This window comes from Neodiprion lecontei, chromosome 1, assembly GCF_021901455.1.
Source record: "Neodiprion lecontei isolate iyNeoLeco1 chromosome 1, iyNeoLeco1.1, whole genome shotgun sequence".
Classification (NCBI taxonomy): Eukaryota; Metazoa; Arthropoda; class Insecta; order Hymenoptera; family Diprionidae; genus Neodiprion; species Neodiprion lecontei.
The window spans coordinates 26327604-26346537 of record NC_060260.1 but is presented as its reverse complement, the minus strand read 5'-3'; the positions used below and the strand labels follow the sequence as shown (position 1 = coordinate 26346537).

At 41.0% G+C, this 18934-nt stretch overlaps 1 protein-coding gene across 12 annotated transcripts in view; it reads right to left on the bottom strand.

Moving 5' to 3' along the window:
* The window catches only part of LOC107225375 (stress-activated protein kinase JNK), a 163560-nt gene that overhangs the window by 31096 nt on the left and 113530 nt on the right, over positions 1-18934 (bottom strand). The window lies entirely within an intron of this gene.

Below are 18934 nucleotides of genomic sequence, written 5' to 3'. Positions count from 1 at the left end.
TGGCTTCCCAATTCTGATAGGTGACGACGGACGTCGGTCGTCGTGATTTAGTGGACGAATGACAGCGCCTTATCCCATAACGCACGTTGTCGTCGGCGACGCCGTCAATTTTTTTTCTTCTCCCGTTGCTCGTTTTTCTTTCTTTTCTTTCACCTCACCGACGTACACGAAGTGACCGATCAAGCCGATTAATCAACGTCGCAAAAAACCTCTGTTTGTGAGATCCGCCGATACGCCGGCTATCGAGTTCAAGATTGTATAATTCGATTCGATGCAGATAACTGAAACCGCACGGTTGAATTCATTAAAGAGAATATTAAAAAAATTGAAATTTTATAAATCAATACATCGTAAGAATTTATCGAGTTATCTAACAAGGTCTCACGTGGAATTACAAATTCCAACATGTAACGTTCAATCCTGGTCGATTATAGACACCGCAAATATTGTCATGTAGGATCATGTTCTTTTTCATAATTTTACAAGTGACGTTCTGTTTCCTTGGTTTTTCGTACTTTGCTGCAGCCTGTCCGAAATTGGCACGATAGATCAGCGTAACGCGTATCGCCGGCGTTTATTCAAGATTTGGCAAGGCATGCCGACGTGGCTGTAATCAAGTGTCTTGCGAAGGTCTTTTCGTATACCGTTTTAATACGTACCAATTAACGATTCTTGACTGACACATAACGCTTCGAGTCCAATTCAACGCGGCAATTGAGCCAAAGTTAGTTTTCGCGCTCTGTGTGGTCGGCGATTTAGGTACCTACAGGTATATAATATATCTACGTGGCGCCGAGGCGAACAAGAAATGGACAAACTCGACGAATGTCTATAATTATGCACGACCAAAGTACAACTGTAATGGAAGTCGCGTTGTTTTTTTTTTTTTTTTCAACCAGATGATTGGTGAAAAATTGTAACTAAAACTAATACATTATACATACTTGAATACAATTTAGGCAATATCTCTTTGACACGGACTAAAAAAAATGACCATAAATTTCGATTAAACAAAATTTAAGCAATCACTCTATTTTGTCATTTACTTGAGGCTATTTGTCAAGTTTAACTTTGATGAAGCATGAGTAATTTATGTTTGCAAATGAATTCTACAAAGAGTGTAAAACGTAGAATCGTTACAAGTTAATTAAATATGAGAAGCTTGTGATAAGTAAGCGGTTTATTACAGAGTACTCTTTTTGCAAAAAAAAAAAAATATATCAACTAAAATTTGCGGACATGTAATATTGAACCTGTAATTGAATTAATAATAAAATAATCATGCAAGCTCTAAATTTGTGATGAATTGACAATTTTTCAAATCGATACATACAAATGTTGATTTCTTTTCTACCAAAGAGATATTGCATCAATTACCTTCTATTCGATTAACTTTAATTGCACTTCTTCAGTTAATGATTTGAATTTCTTCAACTATTACACAATTCTCTTGTACTCGATCAATGCAGAAAACTCTAATAAAAGACAATACCAAGCTTAAATTTCGGTACTTGCGACAGATCTTCACAACGGCGATGAGAATCGTCTGGAAATTGTTTGTTCTGAAGAATTATCAAAAGGACACTTTAATCTTGGCTTATTAAAGACGAAGGATATTTTGACCGGACGTTCATTCCTGCAGCCCTCCGCCTTGCATTTAATTATCTTCATTCTACTTAACGAGCGCCGAGCACTTTGTGTCGAGTTGCTTTTTCGACGGGAGTCGCTGCGCCATGAAAATTCTGAATCCAACGTGCAGACGAATAAAATTTGTCTCTCGGTGACCGAGAGATGCAGCTGATTGTGAGCCAAAACTAGAGATCGACGTGAAGTATACAGGCGCCATGTTTTATCGTCCTAGATAACACGATACACGGTTTGCTCTAGAGAGAGATAAAAAAGCGGGTGTTTCAAACTCTTCACTGAAACATTTTTTGGCGCGAATAAGCAGCCTCAAACTGCGCCAAGAATTATAAACTCGTGCGAGCTTATACGCGTGCGTAAAAAATACACCCAGTAGAACCGGGTTAAGTAAGTTTCCAAGAATGCTTTCAAACCTGACGTTTATACGTTTGATATAACACGATCGTAAATTAAACCTCGAAACTTAACGCCTTGGCGCAGGGACTTTATTGGTATAGTTTAACGAGCTGATTCTCGAGATGACGTTAGCATAATACGAGCAAAGTTCTGACGGAAATCAACGGCCAATGTGCGCACACATACACGATAATCTCTGTTTGGATCAAGGAGGATGTTGAATTTTCCGCGGAAGCGAAAATACTGAAACGACATGAACTTGTCCTAGGTGAAGATAACGGCGGATTCCTCATCTCCGAAAAAACCAGTTTTCAGTAGATTCTTATTGCGATACTGAATGCAAACGCAGTGAAATCGGTTATGATTAATATGGTTGAATATTGGAACGTTGAATGAAAATTACAAAGTGGACGGTAAAGCGTGATTTTGAAGCTGGAGTATATTTATTTCAAGTATTCACTGATTTGCAAGTTATAAATTTTTTGACGTTGACAGTGTATACAAAAATTAGAATTGAAATGACAACATCAAAAATGGAAAAAGCCTCACGTGCGATATAAATGACGGAAAGTACGCAGTAAGACTCTGGAAGTTGTGTAAGAAGGAAAATAAGTCGGCATACAGTATTTCTTGTGCGAAATATACGTGAATTATAGGAATATTACACATATAGATATCTGTCTCGAGAAAATATATATACTTACTTAATATATATAATATATATACCTGTATACTTATACATCGAAGGGTTGTTGGATCAGTCCATTAGGAAATTGGTATCACGTGATGTGGGAGGAATTGACATTCTGTTATAAAATCGATGGGAAGAAGCTGCGTAAAGTTTTATTGTTAAAAAACTCAAAGCTTCGCGTTGCTTGCAAGCCGTTTGGGAGTTCGCGATACGTTTCTGTTTCCCCCTGTACTCTTTATAGGAATGCTAACCATACGCATAAATTAATCCTCGTGAGAGTTGCGCTTGACTGACTGTGATCACGAGCTTTTGTGCAGCGCTGAGGAGAAAAAAAACTAAAAAAAGAAAAAAACGAACGACGAAAAAGTAAGTTCCGGATTCAACTTATGAAGGATGAAAGTAGAGAAAAAAAATAAAATAAATAAATAAAAATATAACAAATCTTGCTGAATATTCATTAACGGGGACTAAAGTTATTTGAACGTGAGTTACGAGGTATATAAAAAAAATTCTGATTGTAGAGAATTTTTAACCCTCTTTTCGGTGGGGCAAATAGGATTAAATATAACGACGTTGACGCAGTGATCATATCGCTTCTTCGGCATTCATTACTTTAAATCCGAGCTTTTTATTTCTCTCTGTGTTCCATCTACATTAATTTACTCGCACAGGTTGGAAAAGGCAAAGCGTTACTGAAAAATTGTTGAAACGACAAGTTAGCGTAGCGTATAAAAAAGACAAATTGAACGAAAGAGAGATTATAGAATCACGTTTCATATCGTAGGATAATCCGTGAATGTAACGTACGTTTCGAGTAAACTGTTGACAATTTTAAGCAACTCGTCAATTTTTCTGCCGACACGCTTTTGCGTGCTGGCCGTCATCAACCTCCCCTCCTCCTCCTCCTCCTTCCCCGGCGGGTATTTCGGTGGTTGAAAAATGACACCGTGCTAATCTTGAGCGTAAATCAATTATCTCGAAAGTTTATTCACCGGAACAGAGGGATGTCACGAGCAGGTTGAGGGGTAAAGCTGTGAAAGCTCGTCAAGTATTAGATATTACTCGACACTAACAAAGCGATGCCTTTCAAGTGGTAAAAGGCGAATTAATGAAGTGGCGTCAAAGTTACGTGTTAACGTCGCAAAATCCTCGGAGGATATAATTTACAACGACACATCTGGTTCCCAAATGTTTTCCGTCAACTTTCACTGGGTCCTTAAGTTTTCCACCAGTATTTTGTACGTCCAACCTTTAAAGTACCTAGCTGGATTCTCTCCCACCACGTCCGCGTCCTAAAAATTTATGACTCTTGTCCGATGTTTTCTCTACCCTGTCCCACAACTTCAACTTCCTTTCAATTTTAAATATTTATCAAAGCACCCTTAGCCAGAGCGGATATATTCAATCCCCGAGTCATTCTCCTCTCAACAAATCTCAATCTATACTCTTTTAACAAGCTATCGATTAAAACTTCGCGTCAAAAATTTCAAAATCTCTCTAATTTTTCAATTAGCACTACAAAAAGTTCAAGCGAAATCCAGAGTTAACGCAGGACAAGGGTAAAACCTGTACATTGTAAGTGCCGACACCTTGTCTTAAATTGAAGGAACGCACAATACGGTACGATACGATACGGACAATACGATTGTTATTATCATGATTATGCGAAACAAAGTTCTGTAGCCAACATGGTTCGAAAATTGATAGGAAGAAAGAAAAGCTACTGCAGATGGCGCAGAGATTCTTGTTTGTCGAGAATCTGTTGTTTGAACAGGAAATGACTTCGACCGCAAGCTCGCAGGACTTGGAGGTACAACAGAAACTAAAGCGGATGGCGTTGAGGCGTGTAACTTAACTCCTTGAATTTCACGTCAGCTTTCTGCGGCTGCGGATGTTAAACATTTGGACGAATTGTTTCGGCCCAAAATTTCGTCATCCGATTGCCGGCAAAACGAAGAGTCTCTCTCTCTCTCTCTCTCTACATATATATAAGGATATAAATAAAATCGCGTACAGAAGCTGAAGAGAAAGGAGAACAAAGCCTCTTCGCGGTTACCTCCTTCATCGCGCCCCAACGAGTATCGAGTCAACCACGATGAATTTCCGCAGACAAACGAGCTTCAGAAATGATCGGTGGAAATTTGCCGACGTTCACTCATCGCGGAAGATTTTCACGAAGTTGAGTCAACGTGTAGGAGCGTTTTTTGAAGTACGGATTAAATTTTTCTTTTTTTTTTTCTTTTTATAACAATACGGCATATAAATCGAAGGACACCGGTGTATTCTATGAAGCAGTTTCATCATCAGATTTTCTAGTATATTTTATTGCATTTTGTCTGAAGCTTTTTCCTCTATCGCTTCTTGATTTCAACCCTCGGATTTTTTAGGCGAGGCTATATTAACGATGCTAATTCGGCGCAAGCCGCGATTGCCGGTGGAGGCGCTACCGCGGATGGTGAGGAGATTATAACGTCGATTGGCATGTTCCCAGGCAGGAGCAAGTTCTTACCTCTTGGGAAATATTACATAACCGCGGATCATTAGTTTACCATCTATAATCTTCAATGAGATAGGCGTGAACGCGTCGCGATGTGCCGACGCGACGGTGCGCCTAGTCTCTTCCCTTCTCTGATTTAACGTTGTTTACGAGTCTATGCTGGAGGAAATTGATGTGATAAAGGTACGCCGATGCGTGGATTTCCTAGGTGGAGAGACGCGATTCGATTTAGAGCGTGATAGGTGAGAGAGGAGCGCCGTTCCTTCTTTCTTCGATTACCGCATAATATTGTTTCGAAAATACTGGTTATCCGACGACTACATGATTCGGCGGAAACTTCGACTTCGGAATTAAAATGAGCTGCTAGTACAAGCAGTGGTATTAAATTTCCTGGAGAAAGAGCGGTTTGATATGGCCAATGGGACTAATAATAGAGATTGAGTCTAGACGCCAGACTTCAGCGAACAAGTCTAGAACTCCGAGTTGGAGATTCCAAGATTGCCATGGAGACAACTGCGATGACAGATCGTTAGACAGCGGAATATAATCGGTTTCTATTTAAAAATAATGATGAATTATTATGCAAGAGAAACGACATACACGAATATATATAAATCCGATTGTTTCCAGTGCGCAATTTATTCACTGCGCTTTTCTCAAATGGTTATTGATTTCGATTCAACATATCGAATATTCGGTAAATTGCGGGGGTTGAGAGGAGAACTTTTATTTATACGAAATCTGCGCAAATGAGTTTGACGAAATTTCGCTGAAATATACCCGCCTCAATGTCTCTCACAATCCGTACTCTCTGAACTTCTAAAAGTAGTTTTACCAGTAGCGATGAAAAGCTAAGAAAATCCAACCACGTGCCATAAATTCAGTACCTACCCTCCTTCCTTCTCTGAGCATTTTCAACGTTTATCGTATACGAAAAGAGAGAAGAGAGAGAGAGAGAGAAAAATTACATTTCTCGGACAAAAGTTGACCAGGATTTTGTAACAGAAGGTGGCCGCTGCAACCTGTTCCTTAACATCAAAGTTACCACTGGATTCTGATGTGGTTCGGTAGGTACTCGAGGTCTATTGCATCCGTCACGTAACACAGAGTATATTGTGTCAGGATCCCAGAGGAATTTTTTTTTCCTCTTCTTCGTTACACTTCTCTTCGCGTTGAAGAGCTGAGCTTGATTTATTTCCGGATTTATTCAAGATTCTTGGTTTGCGTTGGCCGTACCTACGTATGTTCTCTGCATAAACGTGATATATTTGCCGAGTATTCACTTCTCCTTTTTTCGCCATAAACTTCAATCTCTCGTACAGCTGAATATATCAACTTCTGTCAGAGAAAATACTTGTTACACGGACGACATTTTTTTTTCAGATCTACCGATTACTAATATTTTTGTAATACATTGTTTTCACGAATATCCAACCATTTGGCTAGCGCGTGCCGATAAAGCAATCGAGCAACGCTTTCTCTTCCGATTTAATTTACAAATATCGAGAATTCGAACTAAAAACTTATTTTTATCAAAATAAATTGCAGCCTATGTTACTCAGGAATAGTATAGCTTTATATTGATGAGAGAATTTTTAAAATCGGTTCAGCAGTCCCAGAGATTAGCCCCTACATACGGACAAACAAACAAAATTTACCTCCGTATAATATTAGTGTAGATAAGCCAAAACGGTTAAAGCGAATCGAGGGTATTGGTCTCAGGCCAGCCTACAGCGTTGTATGAAATAATTCTGGCGAATGTCGGCATTGCAATTAGTGTGGGTGGACAAATATCAAAGAAAAAATACGTATTAGAGAAACGCCGACATTCGTCAGAGTCTGCGGAGCACCGCGACAGCGGTCGGGAAAATTGATTAACGAGTGTGCATAAGCTATACTTTGCGAAAGTATGCGATATATCAGACGGGGTACGTTGCGTAGCTAGCAGCAAGGACAGGTATTAGGTAGGTACAGCTGAAAACTTTAAACCACTCGATACTTGAAACCGCCGAGACATCGCATCTGGCTGTACATTTCGGTAAAGCGATAGAGTGCTAATTCACACGTAAAAGCTTTCAAGGATTTGATTTATGAAAATCAGGGAAAGAGAGAAAGAGCGCAGACGGGCAGAGAGCTGCAAGCTGGATGGCGAAAGAAGGAAAAACAGAGGCGTCTATGCGTTGCATGCAGCGCTCGAGTTTAAAGTCTAATCCAGGCGACTGAGAGACGAGTCGAAGGCGGATCGTCGTCGCCGTCACGGTGTCATAAATTTTAACGAGGATTTCGCGATATAAATATATATGAGAGTTTTTCAGTGGGTATCATACACGACCGTGCTGCGTTAATAATGCAAGTCCACGCGGCAGCGCATTCGCGCATTTTCATCGTCAACCGACAAATAATTCAAAAGTTTTCGATCGAACCTCTAAAAAAGTCCTGTATTCTTCTCTACCTTTTTTTAATTATTTCATTGCCCAGCTTTTCGTACGGCAGAAACTGAGATTACAAAACTTTCACTCTAGTTCTTTCACAAGTACCTAAAATGTCGACCAATCAAGTTCGGTTGAACACTCGAGAATAATAATAAAGTTTTAAAAAGAAAATGAAACTTGTCAAGCTATCCAAAAGTAAAATATGGTAAGCATTAGAATAAATATAATTTACAGATTATATACGCTTATATCAAACAGGGTATACGACTGACAACTATATTCGGGAATTATTCAATTTTCCCAACACCTGCATCGAATATTAGATTTTCTAAGCCTATGGAGCGTGCGTAAAGTCGTTCATTTCCGAACAGTGCTGTAAAACAAAGTTGACGCATGCGCACAACCGATATGCTATATTTTACACACTAGGGCTTTCGTTGGTGCGTGCGAACTTTCTAATAGATCAATTTTCCGCACAGTCATTAATCGTAGATGACCTGACCCCAATTTCACGCGTTGTCAGTGGCACCTTCGTTGCAACTATCAAACGAAACCATCTTTCACAGGCATTGGAAAAAATAGCGTAAGTCACAAGTGCGGATGGAGCTTGCTTTTGCGGCTCACGCTGGAAACTTCAGACTTATCGGAAATCGCATACTTTCCGCACTTGTACCTAACACAATATGATATTCTCGGATATATTCCTGCATGAATTTCCGGCACGAAAAAACAAACTTTACCGGTTCAAGTTCTGATCGGCACTTTATAACTCGTTCAGAAAACGACACATAAATGAACACGCGGCACAATAGGCGAAGAGGCAAATCTTACATATAGGTAAACAGCAGATGCTGGAGTGGTTAGTCGGACAGAGAATAGAAAAAAAAGCGATCGCTAGCTTCGGAGCGCAGATGCTGGGAGCAATATAACGCTGCAATAAAATGACCGTTCCGAGCACCTGCGGATTTTTATGTTAGAGAAACCGAGTTGTTGTCGCCTTAGAACGTCGATCAAATTAAATCCACACCACTACACTGAATCAACTTTAGATTTGCAGCTTATCGTTCTGGAAGCGGTATGTACAAGGGTGTTACATATAAGGTATCGTAATAATTTTACTGCGACGATTCGAGTGCGGACAGTAGTACTGAAAGCCTGCGTCATTGGCAATCGAGTTAAGGTGAGTGGGGGTCTGATTATAAGCAGGTATGCGCATATCACGTGTGCCTGCAATGCGATAAATGGACACGGAAGTGTTTTTCCCAGTTTCGCAACGCAGACTCAATAATTTTTCAAGAATGTGTGAATTAGAGAAATTTCAAATATCGTTAGGTGTTTCAGGCATTGTTACGCGATGACGGTACTTACACGTCTACGAGGATGAGATCGTCGGGATGCCTTAGAATTTTGACGAAAAACGGACGTCGTTTCTCTCAACAGTTCGGAACACGTTGCACCGATGTTACACCGTCCAGACGCATAAATCAGCGAAACACGCGTTTCCGAGTTGCCTGTTATCCACTCTGTGATGCACAGGCACGTGTGAATTCGTAATTTCACGGAACTGTGCACGGTTGCCGTAAAATATTTCCCCCCGCACGCGCCATACGATCTTCCGCAATTAATTAAATTGTCTACCCAAACCAATTCTCGGTAAATCGTTAATTACTGCGGGGTAAAGAATGTTCGCGAATCTCAACACAAAAGCGCTGTACGAATGAAATAAAACCAGTCTTCGATACAGTGGAAATAAAAAATGTAGAATAACGGCAAGGAAATATTTTTTGGGTACAGTAGACCATTTTGAAAGAGGGGAGAAAAAAAAAAAAAAAAAACTGGGATTGCATCTGGTCGAATAAACATTATTCTAAACGTTGTTTTTAGAGGGTTGCAGTAAACTCGAGAGGGTGCTGCCATAGAGTTCTCCTGTTATTTTAGTTTTCTCCGGCGGGTTATAAATGTTAGTTATAAATAACATCGCGTAGCGTGAGAGCGGTTCTTGCAAACAGGTATAACGCAGGTAAATGCGTCAGGGCGAAAGTACGGCGCATACTTTCGGTACACGCATTGCAGGGATGCACAGCAGGACGTGTGGATATCGGATGTTTCTATTAAAATGTAAATTACTTTTATATACGTAACACGGATTGAACCTGCAGGCAAAGTTTGCGTATTGGTGGATACGGAAGAGTCTAACTGCTAAAGCATGTGAGGGTAGTGAAAAAATATAAAATCCGTGATAGAGGCGGAACCAAAACCCAATTTCCTCTCGGATCAAGGCAATAACCGTACTTTTTTTTCTTTGTACTTTTAGTTTTATACTCGCGGAAAAATGATCAAAAAAAAGAAGATTCGTTGAGTCGACACGCAAGTTAGGTGTGATTCGATTAGTTCGGTAAATTTTACGCGCCGAAGCGATATCAAATCGGACCGTTTAATAAAATGACTCAAATTATTGGACATAGTTTATCTAAATATGCAGTAGAGCGAGTGCATTCGCATATTTCGCGTTCGCTTGTAATCGAATTTCGATATTCAGCCGGCTAATCGAGTTATCCTAATTTTCGATACATCAATATAAAATGCACAGACGACAGAAATCGCGTCGCTTCGCTAAATCCATCATCGCGTTATTAATCCATTGCATCCGTCGTATCCATGACAATATTTTATATTTTACGCTGCACAAAATTCACATAATTCTTCGCTGGGAAGTTAATGCGCGAATTTTATACTTTCAAATACGAGTGAACTAAAAGAGCGAAGGGATCAATGAGACGGCACAAAGGGTAGTTTTATCTGTGATATTTATTTTATGCAAGCCTCTGTACGTATGTAAACGATGACAAAGTCGTAAAGTTTGTCGCTCGTCAATTTTTCATTTGCATTTGACTCGCAACTTTCATATGAAAATAAAATAAGGCATTCGAGAATCTAGATACGAAGATCTTGGTAGGGTGATCTCGTAAACGTAGTAGGTTTGTTCACTACATCTTCGGAGACTGTACAGCGAAAAGAAAATGGAAAAGTGTACACGAATTATTTTCCGAAAAATGTTGTGTGAACATGGAGAACGATAAGAAAAGAACATTTACACAGTCTCGTCGTTACGTTACTGAAAGATATTTGCTCACGCCTTCGGCTCAATATGAAAATTTCATAGTTGCTTCGACGGTGGCAAGGATTCTGAAATATTCCATCATCAGGTACATTGTTTGCTGTATAAAATGAAAACAAATTTTTCCTTATACCTAGGATAAAGTCGGATCAATAGAGCTGACTGACGTGGCGCTGCTGTGAGAGAAAAACACCTTTGGCATTGCCCGTCGTCGGGGTTCTAGGATCGAAATAGGTGGGAAAAAGAAGGAGCGAGTGAGAGAAGAAAGGGAACGAAGAAGACGCGAAGAGGGAACGCAAGGAGCTCGCGGTCTCATTACATTCCCTCTATTCAGCCCTCAAAGCTAAAAATCCTCCTGACCTACCGCCAGGAGGTTGATGCGAGAGAACGATATTCGTGGAGAAATCTTCTTCCTCGTGAGTGGTTGAGCTATTTTCATTACGACGGATGGCAAGGATTTGTTAAACGGTATTCAGCAGCAAAGCTGTTTCACGTTGACTCGTTCCTACCGATGTTAGCAATAGAGGGCGGTGGTAATTGGATACCGGTGAAATATTATGCTCGTAATCTATAACCACGAATGAATTGAAAGCAGCCGACGTTGTGTCGTCATCCTTTCATTCGGCACAATACCGCGTCGTAATGACATCTTCCTGTAGCAGCCACGATTCCAATGTTCGAGATGTGAACCAACTTGGAGGAAGAAGTTAAACGACATCTTGGGTCAATACCCATTGCCAAGGTTTAAGATGAGGTATGTCCATCCATTCCGTTACGTGATACAGTGGCATTTGAAAATGGATAGCTTTTTCCTCGCTACATTTCCTCTTCGCGTTTTATCCGGGAGCACACAGTAAAGGCAAGTCAGTTAGAGAAAAAGAGGTAAGTCGGTATCAGCCAATCCTTGGTCAGACGATACGTTTCTCTGGTTTTATTTTCACTCTTATTTCAACAGCTTGATGCTGCTAAAAGAGTGTCTAATGGAGTCCCAGAAACGCGGACAACTTCACAATCCAAATCACGAGTCTAATGGTTGAAAACTCTGGCAACTCCGCGAGTGTTTTAGCTTCCTTTTTGCAACGTTCATCTCGCTTCTTTTATACGACAAAAGATAAAGCACGGCGAAGCTGTCAGTTATCAAAGTCTAGATAAAAGGAGGGAAGAAAGCTTACCAGGCGAAGTAAACCCCAAATCCTACGAACTGCCGATTTTAATCGCTGTCAAGGGGAGGATCGCCAGGAGATATAGATTTTGTCAAGTCAAAAGATAACCGACGAAAAATTGCACGTACTCTGTGCAAGTAATCGCGACTTGAAGTCACATTTACTGTTTCTTGTTGGGTAGTGTTCACCATGTAATTGCGTTTGAATCGAATTGGGTCCGAGAAGTTGGCATTACGGATGTAAATTTCAAGGTCGATCATTTTTATTTTGTCGTTTTTACCATCATCGCCGTTTTCTCTCCCGTTTCGTTCCTGCCCATTCGGCCCTCCGCGTCCCCTAAAAATATCCACTTTGGCACGAATTTGAGAACAATCGAAGATCGCGCATTTATCCTTCGCGCCGTTCAGTCGATTACTTTCTCGAACTCGGAGGAGGGGATCAGTGAAGATCTCGAGTAGCGATGCGAGGATACTAACAGACTCCTGCTGCCCCGCGTAATCGAAACTCGATACAATAAATACATGAAGCGGAACGCTATTTCCTCGGAAGAAACCTTAGGGAAAGAAACGTTAAAGTCACCTGCCCCCAATGCATATGCAGCGCTAGTCAAGCTATTGAATTTCGATAAAGGTTACGAGCTTTTTAAATGCGCGGTAGTTGCCAAAGCGGGCAATATGATGCACGGGAAAAAAATTACTCATCCCCGATAGTACCAACTTCTATATGCAAGGATTTGCATCGTTAAATCGCGAAACCAGAGTCACGTGCTGCCGAAAAATGAAATCGATCTGTGTTCACCAACTGCGTCCTGATAGAGAATATATCCTGAAATTGAATCGTCTCGGCACGTGTGAAAATTCGTCTCACGTTTCTATTTGATTACCACTGGCGATGTTTCAAAGTTTTTATTCCCAATCCGAGTACCTACTGACTGCGATTAAAAGACCATCTAACGAAGCCCTCTGAATTTATAAACTAAATTAGAAAGTAATTAGCGATCGATTTCTTTCTCCGAGCGTCCAGTAACTTGATCCAGATATAAGTCTGGTTTTGAAGAGAAAGATAGGAGTAAGAGATGGGCGGATTAGTGACATTTTCTGTTCCATAATGTGTACCTTACAAACCATGTGCTTGAAGTAAGCTCAGCTTCGAAGTTTGGAAGGCAGCTGAATCTAGCGTACGACGTCCTGAACAATTTTTTCAACTGAATAATTTTCAGCTGTCATGTTCGAACGGTTCACTGTCAGGGTTGTTCGATCATGTTGCTCAAGAAATTAATTGTTTATCTGTATAATTAATATGTTCATTGTGGTAAGTTTCAAAATTGTCCCAGTTAATAAATAAGGATCAACTGAAAAGACCGAAGTACGTGGAAAGTGGAATTTACGTCGGAGGTGTATAATTTTGATAACAAAACACTGGGGCTACACAACGGTAAATGCCACAATCAATCATTGCAAATTGTTTGATTTATAAGCTCTTGAAATTTGGAAGAAATTTCCGCGTTGCGGTTCGGCACTTAATTAAATAGTACGGTTATACGGTTATTAATTTCCCTTGATTTGCATACAATTCCAATTAAAGCAATTTGTCTTCTACTCGTCCCCTTGGCATCGCGTCGTGAGAATACAGAGCTATCCGTAATCATATTTTCTCATTAATAGTCAAGATGAGCGGTTTGCCTCCAAGGTGCAGAAGACGTATTTTTCAGGTCCGCTCACGACAATTTTCTATACCGATCGTAAATTATCGACAGACTGCGAGTGATCTAGCTTGAGCTTTTAAAATCAGGTTTCTGCCATGGTGAATAATCACGACGAACAAAGCTAGACACGTGTCGCGATGACAAAGCAATCCTTGGACCGACAGGAAACAAGAAAAACTGTCAAGGTATGATTAATGCTAGAGCTTCAAGGGGTGAACCCGACGATTGGCGTAGCGTAGAAGCGTTCAAAAGTTAAATTTGATTAATGGTAAACCGATAAATCCAGTCGCCCCTGCAGTAGTCGGCTTTCCCAAATGATTCCGGAAGGAAAAAAGCAGTGTTCTTCCAATTTTCACAGGACAATTACAAGCACGAAACGATACAACTTGAACGAACTTGAATTGGGAATGATTCAGCTGCAAAAACAATGATTATTCGGAATAGACTGAAGACACTACACTATGCAGCGAAGGTTGAAAGCCAGTTTGACAGGAATCAAAATGCAAGACAGAACTGATATTTTTCTGGATTGAGAACCACCGGGTTGCAATGTATCACTGCTGGTACTGCCGCGTTATGGAAGGGAGGAATAGAAGCTGTAGTTTGGAACAAGTCGATGGCCCCCCAGAGAGTCGTGTTGCGTTGATGTCTCCTGTCTCCTATCTTCTATGAACGTCGTGTCTGTGTACACGAAATACCATGCGGGATGTGCAAGCTTGCATAACGTATATATATATAAGTGCACGCCAGTGGGTGTAGCACAGGGGGGAAAGAGACACCAGGTGCTATTCGGGTACGTGAAAGAGACCCAAGTGTAAGGTAAATCTGATGGAAATGGAACTCACTGAAACTGTGTAAGTTTAATCGTAAGTCGCCTCGACGTCTTTGCGGACCGAAAAATGTTAGATTCACGAATGATGGGTGAGCGAGCGATTGTTCGTTTTTTGATGGGACTATACATTGTATGCCGTAATAATATTTTTGGGGGTCACTGATGTTGAGGGTATACGAATTTTGACCGCATTATCAAAGTTTAGTTTCGTCCAGAGTGGAAATATGCCGAAGAGGGTATTAAAAGAACAACAAAGTCAGCAGCAAAGACGTTTTTACGATCTGAGAGCATGTAAAATAATTCTTTACGACTAAGATGAGTCATTAACAAATACGCGAAGATGAAACTGCTGTTTTGCTGTTTCCGGTTCTATTAGTGAGCTATACCAACTTGTTTTTTAGACATATGGCACATGCGACGGTTCTTCGTCTTCATTAAAGTATCACGATGTTCCACGGTGCTTTATACCGAGGCGGCAACATTAATAGAAACAAACGAAGAACCCCCATTTTGTATTTGGCACCGCTTTACGAGTTTCTTGGGATTAGTCGAAAACAGAACGGAGCGAGACCGATATTAAAAGATAAATCCATGGCGATTTAAGCGAGAATCGAGGCATGAGTAAAGAAATTCAACAGAGCTTACATCTCGCGAAGTTCTTCGAATATGAAGCTCTAGTCGCATGACTTTTCTCAGAACTATGTTTGTGTTTAGATACGGGAAAGAATCGTCGATGTTTTATTCGTTGTCAGTAACGAAAGTCCGACTGAACTTAGAATTTCTTCTCTGTTTAGGTCAAGTGATTCCCAGTGACGATGGAAAAATATTTTCCGGCAAGCGTGGAACCTTCAAAAGCTAAGCCTCAAGGCGACGTTGTTCGTGGGATACCATTTCGGAACGTATCATTTACAGTTGAACTTGCCAAATCGGCAAACTTTACGACTGGCACAACGTAACATCACTAGTCAATTTCTCACCCCTTTCTCTATCTAATGCCCGCAAAGGTTTCGACAAAATTTTCACCGTTTTATCACATCCGCACACCGATACGGAAACAATTGTGCACATTCTAATACTAACTTCATACAAAATATAGGCAACGGTCTATTCGATCAATGCGGCCACCACCCACCGCGTTCGGAAGTTTGTATTTGTTTGCATTGGCAGTTCAGGACAATACGGCATTCATTTTAATATACGACACACTGGGGAACACCGACAGATAAACCGCAGGCGAAGATACCTCCTCCTCCTCCAACCGGATCTACATTCTCCGCTTCGTTGGATAGCTTTTCCTCGACGCAATTATTTAGCGCGGATATCTCTATTGCGGGGAAGGGGCACGATTAAGTTGCAATACGAAAACGCTGATAAAGCACGATTTATATGCGTAGAGACTGCGGAACCGCGCTTTGTTTTCACAACTAACTAACAATGAAGATTACGCCCGAGGTGTTCTATACTTGCTACGTCATCAGATTAATGCATTTCATCAAATTAGCTCTTTAAAATATGCAAAAACTATGGGGAAATGGTGATAATTTACGATGTAATTTATATTGAATATCTGTAACGTTAGGAATATTGTTTGTACAATTTTTCCTTTACTCCAATTCATGACAAGATAACTGACCTGACAGTGTCTCGAATAGATTGAGACCATGCTGTTGATCAGGGATAATGAAGATAGGTATGCATGTTTTATTTCATAGCTGGGTTTAATTCGGGGTGAAAGAGAGATATATATATGTATCTTTGGAAACGGTTCAACGATGCTTCTGTAGCACTGTGAAAATTCGCCAAATGCGAAGTGGGATCAGAAGTCAGGATTATTGTCACGTTGACAGATAAAGTGGCTATTGCATCTTCAGTCTGCTGGACGATAGGTGCCAGGAAGAACGTGGTAGTTTTCTTTTTACCTTAGCCTGGCCGGACTTAATTGCGTCTGAATGCTTCTTCGCTCAAGTCCGCGGCTTACGCTATTTCAAAAATTCTCGTTTGACACTCGAGCCCACTTTCGAGCATCTCTCAAAGTGATTAGTTCCTTTCATCTGACACTACGATTTTCTCACTCTCGGCAATAAACAGAAATAAAATCGAACACAGCCAGTGAACTTCCTTTCTCCAAATACACCGCATAGATTGTATGCAACAATATAGTGATAGAAGATATGTTACGGCAGAAACGATAAACTATACGAACTGTGATGAGACTGGAAATTAAGTATGAACGACAGCAAGTATAAATGAAGAATGTAGTAAACGTCCGGATAAACATAAAATAATAAAATCTAAGTATATTTATTGCTCAAGTCTCCGGAAACTGATACAACTTTTGGTCAATTTCGGTTCGTTCAGATCCGGTCGTCAAGAATGTAATTGAAATACGAGATCAAGAAACTACGAGAATAAATATTTCCGGATTACAGTTGTTGACAAATATATTATACCTGGCAGCTACGACTGAGGATAAGAATTGTAAAAATAACGCTAACCGGAATCGCACGATAGCCGGGAAATCTAACGATATACAAGAACGAATTCGAGCCCGATCGATGTGAATGTAGGTTAGGTGCCGGGAATGAGATGGCTCGATAAAGCGTCGAGGGTGAGACGATTCGATGAATCGGAAAGAATGACTTCATGCGTGATAATTAATGAAAGGTGAAGGGGAAGCCTTCCTCCACGTCTCCCGAGTCGGAAGAGAGATTTTATCGCTTCAAAGTCGTCGTCCGTACGGTATGGACGCGTACCTACGGACCGGGAGACGGAGGACATGTTTTAGGAATACTTTATGGTTGGCCGAGGCAGAGGACCAGGACGGGTAATTCCCTGGATTTAGAATGAATTACAGCCGGGACATTAACGCTGGCTAGCGAGACAGCGCCGCTCTGTATCACGGCGACCGGTGCCGGCTACGAAATATGAAATTAGGTTTCCGCTCCATCTTCGTGTCGTCGTGGACTCTCATTTGTCAACCGGTAGCCCGAGTGCCGGGCCAGCTTAAGCAACGGAAGATCAACCATTCGCAATGATAAGTGAGCCATCCAGCGCTGCGAGAGTGTTTGTAAAGTTTTGAATTTACACCCTTTGAATCTGACTGCTAGATACTACGGTCATTTGTTGTTTCGCCCCCGTTCGAGAGCAGAAACCGTTCCCTCAAATTTCCATGCCTGTTAAAAGAACTGATGGCACGGCTGTCGAAACAGATTCACCAAGCGTTAAAACCACACAGCTCGGGTCGATTGCTGATTAAATCCATTTTCACGAGTACCGATGTTTATTCAGAGATAAAAAAAAAAAAAGAAACGTCTCGTCACGTAGAAGATAACCCGAACAGATAAATCCCGATGATGGTTCAAGCCTCGGAGGAATTCGCTAACCAAATACGGTTCAGAATATTGTTGTCCCTACCTCTCTACGGCGTAAAAAGAAGCGAGGGAAAAAGTTTCGCCCAACTTAACTCAACTTAACGCGCAGCTATTTCCTCCACCGTGTCATCCTGCACGCACGCCGGCTTGGCGGGTCCCTAAGTGAACTGCATCTATATTTATAAGAGCAATAAATCGATTATTTTCTTTCCCAAAGTACAGCTGCGGCTGCTGCCTTCATTGCCTTACCCTCGACTAGCTCTCGCCGTACCCTCCCTGTTTGTTTTCTCAAAAAATACACTTCATCTCTGCCACTGTGCGGCGCTCACTTCATGCTAGGGGATGAAAAGCACGAATGTTACATTTCCTACAGTCGCGCTCACGAGTAGGAGGCGAACAGTTGGCGATGAATTTACATGCGGAAGTACAGTAAGTGCGTACCTGCTGCGGTAAACGTATGAAATAGTGGAATTGCAATTGCAAACGAACAAACGCCGGTAGCCAAAAACGGTGATAAACTACAAATGAAAAATGATTCCGCGTAAAACGCAACTAGGAATAAGGTATTGATGATGAAACTGAGTGTAAGAATTGCTCCGCCGTAGCACAGTGATAAACTTATTTTAGAACGCCTATCGAATTTCGTTGTCAAGAGGCACGAGCGAGGGGATGAAAGCGATTGGTAGGCGCGACGCGTCTTTAGTAAGATACGCGAAGAGGAGTCCTCGAACGCTGCCGAAGCTCCGAGCTTTTCTAAGCATTTTGCGTCGATTGTGTCTCATTGTTGAAAATATTCCGATAAGGGTGCGTGTCGGTAGAAGGGATAGACGCGTGGCAAAATCTCACTCGAGGGAAAGTGCGTGGCCAGAAATTTACGTGACTCTATTTTATACGACCCTCTTAGAAGATTATTACGTTCTTTCTGTAATCGCGATTGAATAACAAGCAATCAATGGATAGTGGGGACAAATTTGAATCCCATTTGTTGTATCAGGTGAACGGACTTTAATTGCAAATCCAAGTTCCAAAATGTGGTACAAAACGATAACAAAAGATTATTTGTATAATAATAACTGAAAGAGCAC